Genomic DNA, 9,568 nt, shown 5'->3' with positions numbered 1-9,568 from the left:
CACTTTGAACTTGGACTTAAAGCCTCCAAATTGTAAGAATAAACTCCTGTTTGTTAAGGCCATCCCATTTGTGGTATATTTCTTGTCAGAATGGCACTAGCTAACCAGAACAGCTTGTTACTCATCTAACTGAATGTATCAGCAACACTTAAAACAGTTAATGCACATGATCTGACTTAAAATTTTAGAAGAACTACTCTACTGGCTGAGCGGGAAGTAAGCTACAAGTGGAGTAAGGGTGGAAGCAGAGAGATCAGTTAGACTTCTGCAATTGTCTAGAAGGGAGTTGATTATGACTTGCACTGCACTGGAAAGTCGAGAATAGCAACAAGAGGTCACGTCCTGGATAAATGTTGAAAATAGAGCCAAGAGGATTTGCTGAGGGGCTGGGTTGGTAGTATAAGCTCTCTAGAAAAACTTCCTTCTTTTGAATTCAGAATATCACTCTTCTTGGTACTCCTGCTACCACAGTGGCCACTCCTTCTCCATTCTCTTCCCTGGGTTCTCCTTATTGTAGCAACATCTACTCAGAGGAGACCTGAGAGCTAAGTCCTCACCTAGTCCTTAGATCTGCTCTCTTCTCTAGCTCTACTTGCTTTTTTGTTAGTTACTTGCTTCCTAGGTGGTGTCAGACAAGCCCATGGTTGAAGTATCAGTACATTCACAACTCAAATATACATGTACCTACCTAGAGTGTTTAATAAACATCTCAAACTACGTAATCCAACACCTACTTTTCCACACTCTTCCCCATCTCGCTAATGGCAACACTGTTCTTTTAGTTGCTAGAAAAGACTCGGTAGGCATCCTTCTTGCTGCCTTTCTCTCACATGCTCCATTTATCCATCAGTAGATCCTTTAGCTCTGCTTCACTATGTATCCAGAGTTCAACCACTTCTCACTGTTGCCACATTAATGAAAGTGTCCCACATCTCCAGCTTGGAGAGTCCCAGTAGTTCCTAACGGTCTTCCGCTTCGACACTCGCCCAACTGCTCCCAACACTGCCTGATACTCCTCAGCTCAGGTCACTCCTTTGCTAAAAACCCTTCCATACCTTCTTAGTATCTTCACTGAAATAAAAACAGTTCCTTGCCATTTCTGTCCGAGGTCTTACATGCTCTTTCTCCACGTCCAGCCCTCACCCACTCCTCCCCGCGGGACTCGAGCCCGTCCAGCCCTCACCCACTCCTCCCCGCGGGACTCGAGCCCGTCCAGCCCTCACCCACTCCTCCCTGCAGGACTCAAGTCTGTCCAGACTCCCTGACTCCTTGCTGTTCGTCAAGCAGTGTCCCAACAAGCCCCTGTCTCAGGCTGGTTCACAAAGAGGCCTCTCTCCCCGATGTGCCCTTCCTCCTTCACTTTCTGCATGTCTCTGCCCAAATGTTGCCTTATCAGACAGGACTCCCTGCTCCCTCTCTTAAAATAGCACCACCCCCCCAACATCACTTCTATTCCCTTGCACGGCTTCATTGTTCTTCCTAGCACTTACCACAGTCTGTCATATTATATCGTTACTGCTTTCTTTCTCTCAGGTTGGTAACTTTTTAGTTTTTCAGGGAACAGAGAATTTGTCTTACTCTGTACAATATTGCACAGTATAAGGACAGTTCATAAGTAAAGACTCAAAATATACTTGTAGAATGGGTGGGTGGATAACTGAGTGGGAAGAGGCAGCATGTGTCAGCCGTTTAGGAAAATTCGACTTCTGTGGAAAGCATTGAGCGGGACAGCAAGGCCTGGAATGTGCACATTGGTCTCTCCTGGACTGAGGATTGAGGATGGGGTCAGAAGGAGAAAACTAGACTTTCCTTTCCCTGAGATCCAAGAAGCTGAGTAGCCCTCTGAGCACAGACGAAGCTTCCTGTCAGTCTGATCCCTAAGTGGCCCAAGGCAGTGACTGCCACATTAGCCAGACCTTGCTCTTCTCTCCCAGAGGTTGTTTAGTAGGGGACGTGGAGCATATTTGCTAATGACCAAATAGTAGGCCGGGATGCCGTAGATACGAAGGACATTTATAAAGTGTTATAAATTGATGGGGAAAAATTTTATTGTTGCTGAATGCTGTACCATTAATAATACTCTCTTGCATTCATCATCATATGTGATTTTAGATTTTCCATGCGTCTCTTTGAGCACTCTCTGTATGCCAGGCACTGTACTAGTTCCCTTTACACACAATTATCTAATTTATCTTCCCAGCCATTCTATGACAGACACCCCATTTTACTGAGGAAGAAACCCTGGTCCCTGGTAGTTAACTTCCATCGTCTAAGCCTAATCAATCATCCAGTAACACTTGGAACTTGGGGATGGGGAAGGCTGAGTTCCCTATTAATCAGAAGAAAGATGACTCTCTTCTTTTAAAAAGGGATTCCATTTTCTGCTCTCAGAAGGTTCTTCCTGGTTGGATTGATTAGGCTAGAAAATCACAAGACAAACGTTTTTATCTAATACTCATATGCTATTACTATTTAAGGACAAGAAAAATACTCTTGTCAGTAAGGAAAATTATTTTTATGTTTTATATTTGATATGTTTTCAGAAACTATTGTAGATGTTTACAATACTTATGAAAAGAAATGGCAAACGTACTAAGAAAGATCATTTTAAATGATAGGATATTAGTAATTCATAAATGAAATAGCAGGCTCCTTCTTTTAGGAGTGATGTTAGATGTACAAACTTTATAGTGAGTGAGATGACTGCCTGCCGTCGAGTCGGATCCGACTCATAGCGACCCCTCCTTGGGTTCCCGAGGTGGTATTTCTACAGAAGTAGATTGCCCAGTCTTCCTTCTGAGGAGTGGCTGGTAGATTTGAACCACCACCCTTCTGGTTAGCAGTCAAATGCTTTAGGCACTAAGCCACCAGAGCTCCTCTTAAAAATTCATAAATGAAATAGCAAGCTCCTTCTTTTAGGAGTAGTGTTAGATATACAAACTTTAGTGTATAATCTTGATTGTTAGGGAGACTTAACTATATTACTATATTTACTATAAAGTATACTATACTTTTACTATATTATTTCAACCATTTTACTTTCCCTGATGCCACTTTTACGCAGATCCCCTTTCACAGGCCTAGGCCCAAAATGTTTCTCTCACCAAACCCTTCCTTCTCAGTGGTCAACATCACAGTGATCTCAACAGCGATGTTATTTTGCCTATGTGGAAGACAAGGGACCTACATTGTTAGCTGAGCTGTGTAAGTTGTGTCTCAGTTGCTCCCGTACAGAACAGGACTTGGGTTTACCTTTGCGTAACAAAGGCTCAGGGCTCAATCAAAGCTTCTCCCACAAAGGCAAATTCTGCTTTCAAATCTAAATAGACAAAATCAGCGGAGGCTTTGAAACTTTTATATCATGTGACAGGTTTCAAACACCCATGATCTAGGCCATTGCTGGGGTTCAGGGTCACCGTAGTTAGGCTTCACTGTCCGCAGAAACCTCTGAGAGTTTGTAGCTTTTCCTTAACACATGGTGCAACATAACAGATCACACATAATTATGGGGAAGTGGTTATGGAATATTTGTCTTCTCGCTGTGAAGTATCAGTCAGGAGCCATGAAAATTCTAGAACCAGGGTAGAAATTTTTTTACAGTTCGTTTTTCAGCATTTTGCAAATTCATTGGTGGAGAAAGACTACTCTTTTTCTTTTTCTTTTTTCCTTTTGAAATACTTTCAGAAGACTTTTGGCCTTCAAAAGAAGTCAGCATTCTATTCAGAAATGAAATTTGGAGATATAAAAAGTTAATTTTTTCCAACTTAGTGTATGCCTTTGTCTTATTGTTGGTAAAATGTGGCTTTTCGGTAAATTGTTCTTGTTTAGTTTTTTCTTCCTTCCACTGGGCTACAGAGAAGGGAGTGGAGCCTAACTCCAGGTTGTTGTTGTTGTTGTTATGTGCCATCGAGTTGGACCCGACTCATAGCGACCCCTCCTTGGGTTTCCGAGGTGGTATCACTACGGAAGTAGATTGTCCCATCTTCCTTCTGAGGAGTGGCTGGTGGGTTTGAACCGCCAGCCTTCTGGTTAGCAGTCAAGTGCTTTAGGCACTATGCTACCAGAGCTCCTAACTCCAGGTTAGAACATTCCCAAAGAGACTTTATGGGGGCAAGAAAGGATGTCATGTCGGGGCCAAGGAGAGAGGTGGCTTATCAGCCCTTCAGCGGTGGAGCATGACCTGTGGACTGCAGGAACATGAATAGCTGCAGCATCTAAGTGTGTTTTCTTCTCCCCGTAGTAATCTCCCTTTTTGTTTTTCCCCAAGTCTGGATAAAACTCTAGAACCTGGACTTGGCTGTGATGTGGGGAACTGAATGAAAGGTTTTAGTGTCTACTGGCCTGAGGCAGCCCAGAGAGAACAAAGCCACCCAGAAAGGCAGGTAAAGGATGGAAGAAGTCAAGGTCAGAGCATCCTGGGGCGGCCCCTGGCTGGGTCACGAGTGACCACCAACAAAGACTAGCGGGCCTTGTAAGCAGTCCTCAGAACCCCGGAATTTACTGGGCAGAGGAACCAGGCTGTCTTTGTGGAGGCGGCCACACATAATGCAGAACGGACTGTTATCGCCTCTGCTTTATAGGGATTTCAGACCCTCAGTTACACCTACCTGCTCACTCCTTCCACATGAAAACTGGTCATTCCTCCGCCATAGTCTACCCTAATGGCCTTTACCCGGCCCTTCATTCCCTGCTTTCTGCACATTTTTAAATCCATTTGACAGTTCACGAATATACCTTATTGTCTTTAAAGATTTCCATTAAATGACCAGTTAACCCGTGGCTGTTGAGTCAACTCCAAATCATGGCGACCCATGTGTGTCAGAGTAAAACTGTGTTCCATCGGGTTCGATAGCTCATATCATAGAAGGAGATCGGCAGGTGGACTCAAACTTCGAACCAGTCAGTGAGCAGCTGAGCACATTAACTGTTTGCATCTCTCGGGGACCTTTCCATTAAATCGTTGTGTATGTTGTTGTTGTTAGTGCCATCGAGTCAATTTTGACTCATAGCAAAACTAGGAGTGGAACTGTGCCATAGTGTTTTCTAGGCTGTGACCGTCACATGAGTAGATTGCCAGATGTTTCTCCTTCAGAACTGCTGGGTGGATTTTAACCACTGTAGTAGTTAAAATTGTTGTCAACTTGGCTGGAATCGGTTGAGTGCAGGCAGCTGGTGATAGTTATTACCCATGATGAGACTGGCAATCACCTCCATGGTGGAATCTGCCATGAGCAGCTGAGTAGCTGCTGTAGGGAATGTTGTCTGCTTCCCGTATATGAGCAGAAGCTTTGGGGTTGGTCTTTAGCCTTTTGGCACACTTGAGCCTGCATATGGCCAAGTTGTTCACCATCATACCATGCCTTACTGATCTTGGGACTTTTTCTGGAGTGGGATTCCCATGAAGCCTGCCATGTTGTTTCATAGCATTGGGACTGTGCCTTTTTATTTGTCAACTTTGGGCATCAGCCTCAACAGCTGTCTGAGTGAAGAAAAGCCTTTAGCTTTAGTGGGCCGGGAGCAGGAGGCAGAGCTGAAGCCCAAAGTTGAGGGGCTTTCACCCAGCCCCTAAAGCCTAGCACTTTTAACTAGGACTTAAAGCCTCCAAACTGTAAGAGAATAGACTCCTGTTTGTTCATTCCATTCCATTTGTGGTATATTCCTGTCAGAGCAGCACTAGGGAACCAGAACAACCACCAACTTTTTGATTAGCATCTGAGCACTTAACCACTGCACCACCATGGTTATCTTCCCTTAAATTGGCCAAGCATAATTAAACCAAACCAAACAAAATCCTTTGCCACTGAGTCGATTCCAACACATAGTACCTTGTACATAAATGATCGCCTTATGTCTGCTAAGTTATTTCAGTATGTGGTGTTTTATTATCGTCACCACTGCATGCCAAGTAAGATAGATGATCTTTCTGTAACTCCCAAAGTCCCTAATGACAAGTTTACATTTGTAGGACTCTGCAAAAAGAATGTGTCAGTGGCATTGTGTTCCAAACTCTTCTAACTTCAGGACGGTGAGAGAAAATTACCATCAGCAGCATCAGCCCAAGGCTGATTCCTGTGAGGCAGAGATCAGACATGCTGCCACCCTCCAATTTTTTACCAGTTCTGACACCAACCATCCTTCCCAGGACACGCTTTCCTTCTCAGCTGGGTTCAATAATTCATTGCAATGGCCACATAGAACTCACACACAATACTCATTTCAGGGTTTATTAGGGAAGTAACAGGGTACAATTCAGGATCAGAAAAGTCAGATTCTTCGGTCAGGATGGCTTCTCAGCTGTGCCATAGGCACACTGCTCTCTGGCCTTGGCTTCAGCCCTGCTCAGGCCAGTGTTACAAAGCTCTTTTAGCTATGCTGATAGGCACTGAAAGAGATTCCCCAGTCTATCAGCAAGCCACCTGCCCACGGGCTCTCAGCTCTTGTTCCACTGGCCAGGAAGCTGCCACTCCATCTCATTCATGCCCATGTCTTGGTTCTGTTGCCACCATCTCTCTGCCATCTCTACACAGGGATCTCGGGTCCAAGGACACACTCTCCTTCTGTCTTCTCATTCTTGATGGTAGCGAGATCCTCTCCTTTCCCACCTTGGAGGTGGTTCATTTTAAGCCCAGCAGAATGGCTGAGCAATCCATATACCTTATTTGCATGGTCCCACCCCCACAAAGGTGTTATGTACCTCTATGTTATTATCAATCTTGGTAGGCCACAAAACACCTCACATTTGCACATCCCCACCCATTCCTCTGGTGGGAGTCACAAAGACCATGGCTAGAGGAGCCATATTAAGTAATTCATTGTACCATGCCTCCAATTACCTAATTTCACCCTTGTTGCCAAAGATCTCAGGTGTCTCCCAATCTGTAGTGTGATTTCTCACTATGAATTTTGATCTTTTGGCATAACTATTTTGCGATTTAATTACTAGAATATTATTAGTAGATTTTGTGACATGGCTTTCCTACTCACTGTACTTATAGTCATGCCATTGGAACTGAAAACTTGATTTTTTTTTTTTTTTAAATTGTGCTTTGGGTGCAGATTTACAAAGCAAATTTGTTTTACTTTCAACAATCCATGCACATTTGATTTCATGGTCCCGGTTACCATCTCCGACCATAGAAAGCTCTCCTTCCCATGACTGCCTCCCCTTCTCATCTATGCATTCCTGTCTGTCCAGCTTTCCCTCTACATGAATGCTGTCCCTCTGGTGTCCTATGGCTGATTGATCTAAGGGATGCATCTCCCTAGAGTAGGTATAGGCGTTGCCCTGGGGTAGGTGTTCTGCATGTAGGTTTTTCCATGGAAGTGAGTCCATTTTATGTGTAAAATATTCCATAATAAAAGCTTTTTATTAAAAAAAAAAGAAAAGAAAAGAAATTAGATGATGTATTGCACTGGGCAAATCTGCAGCAAAAGACCCCTCTAAAGTGCTGAAGAACAATGATGTCTCTTTGAAGACTAAGGTGTGCCTAACCCAAGCCATGGTATTTTCAATAGCCTCATGTGCATGTGAAAGCTGGACAATGAATAAGGAACACCATAGAACAGTTGATACTTTTGAGTTGTGGTGTTGGCAGAGAATACTGAAAGTACCGTGGACTGCCAGAAGAACTAACAAATCTGTCCTTGAAGGAGTGCAGCCAGAATGTTCATTGGAAGTGAGAATGGCCAGACTTCGTCTCACCTACTTTGCTCATGTTGTCAGAAGGGACCATTCCCGGAGAAGGATATCACGCTTGGTAAAGTGGAGAGTCAATGAAAAAGGGGAAGGCCCTCAACAAGATGGACTGACACAGTGGCTACAATGATGGGCTCACGTATAGCAAAGATTGTGCGGCTGGCACAGGACTGGGCAGTTTTTCGTTCTGTTGTACATACAGTTGTGATGAGTCAAAGCCAACTTGACAGTACCTAACAACAACAACAATGGCTAATTATCATGAGCATTTCCTCATGTTTTGTTGGCCATCAGTATCTCTTCTTTAGTGAAGTGTCTGTTCATGTCCTGTTCTGGTTACCTAGTGCTGCTATGACAGGAATATACCACAAATGGGATGGGTTTAACAAACAGGAGGTTATTTTCTTACAGTTTGGAGGCTTTCAGTTTGAGTTCAAAGTGTCAGGCTCTAGGGGCTGGGTGAAAGCCCCTCAACCTTGGGCTTCAGCTTTGCCTCCTGCTCCCAGCCCACTGAAGTTAGAGGCTTTTCTTCACTCAGACAGCTGGCTGGCTGCTGAGGCTGACAAGCCCAAGGTTGACAAGTAAAAAGGCACAGTCCCGATATTACCAAACCACATGGCAGGCCATTAATTCAAGTCTATTGAAAGTCCCAAGGTCAACATGGCTACATGCAGGGTTCAAGTGTACCATAAGCTACAGATCATTCCCAAAGCTGCTTCTTATATACAGGAAGCAGACCACATCCCTAAAGCAGCTACTCAGCTGCTTGTGGTAGATGCCACCATGGAGTTGATTACCAGTCTCATCATGGGGAATAATTACCACAAACTGCTCAGCCACTCAACCAAGCCCAACCAGGTTGACACACAAACTTAACTACCACATGTCCTTAGCCCATTTTTTAATTGGGTTGTTTGTCTTTTTGGTGTTGAGGTGTTGAAGTTTTCTATAAATTTTGAAGATAAGTCCTTGTCAGATATGTCATAGGCAAATATTTTTTTACAATCTGTTGGTTCTCTTATTACCCTTTTGAAGAAGTCTTTAGATGCATATAGGAATTTAATTATTAGAAGGTCCCAGTCATCTAGTTTTTCTTCCACTGCTGCGCATTTTGGGTTATGCTCAATAGTCTATTTATACCATAAATTAAGGCTCCTAGATTTTCCCCTACTTTATCTTTGATGAGCTTTATAGTTTTGGCTTTTACATTTAAGTCTTTGATCCAACTTGAGTTCATTTTTGTGTATGAGGTGAAGTATGGGTCTTGTTTCATTTTTCTGCAAATGGATATCCAGTTTTGCAAGCACCATTTATTAAAGAGGCTGTCTTTCCCCCATTTATTGGGTTTTGGCCCTTTGTCAAATATCAGCTGTCCATAGATGGATGTATCTATTTCTGGGTTTTTAAATCTGTCTATCATTGTACCAATACCACACTGTTTTGACTACTGTAGCTGGGTTTTTGAGCTGGGTTTTGAGATCTGAGCATGTGAGACCTCCTGCTTTGTTTTTCTTCTTCAGCAGTGCTTTGCTTATCCAAAGTCTCTTTCCTGTCCATGTGAAATTAGTGATTGGGTTTTCCATGTCCTTAAAAATGTTGATGGACTCTGGATCAGGATTGCATTGAATGTGTAGATTGCTTTGGGTGGTATTGACATTTTCACAGTATTCAGTCTCCCTATCCACGGACATAAGGTTTTCCCTGGCCAATTCTTTGAGAAGTAGATGGCCTCTTCCTTCTTCCTAGTCTGTCTCAGTCTATAAGCTTGGCTGTTACCTGTGCACCAGGTGCATCTCGCTGGGTTTTAAACACCAGAGGCTCAGCCTCAAAACTCACGTCTACTTGTCACCACAGTAGGAAAAACCGACACAC

The sequence above is a fragment of the Orycteropus afer genome, unplaced genomic scaffold, assembly GCF_000298275.1.
Source record: "Orycteropus afer afer isolate SDZICR_OR568_19922 unplaced genomic scaffold, OryAfe1.0 scaffold00048, whole genome shotgun sequence".
NCBI lineage: Eukaryota > Metazoa > Chordata > Mammalia > Tubulidentata > Orycteropodidae > Orycteropus > Orycteropus afer.
The sequence above is the reverse complement of the archived record's forward strand: the minus strand, read 5'-3'. Positions refer to the sequence as shown.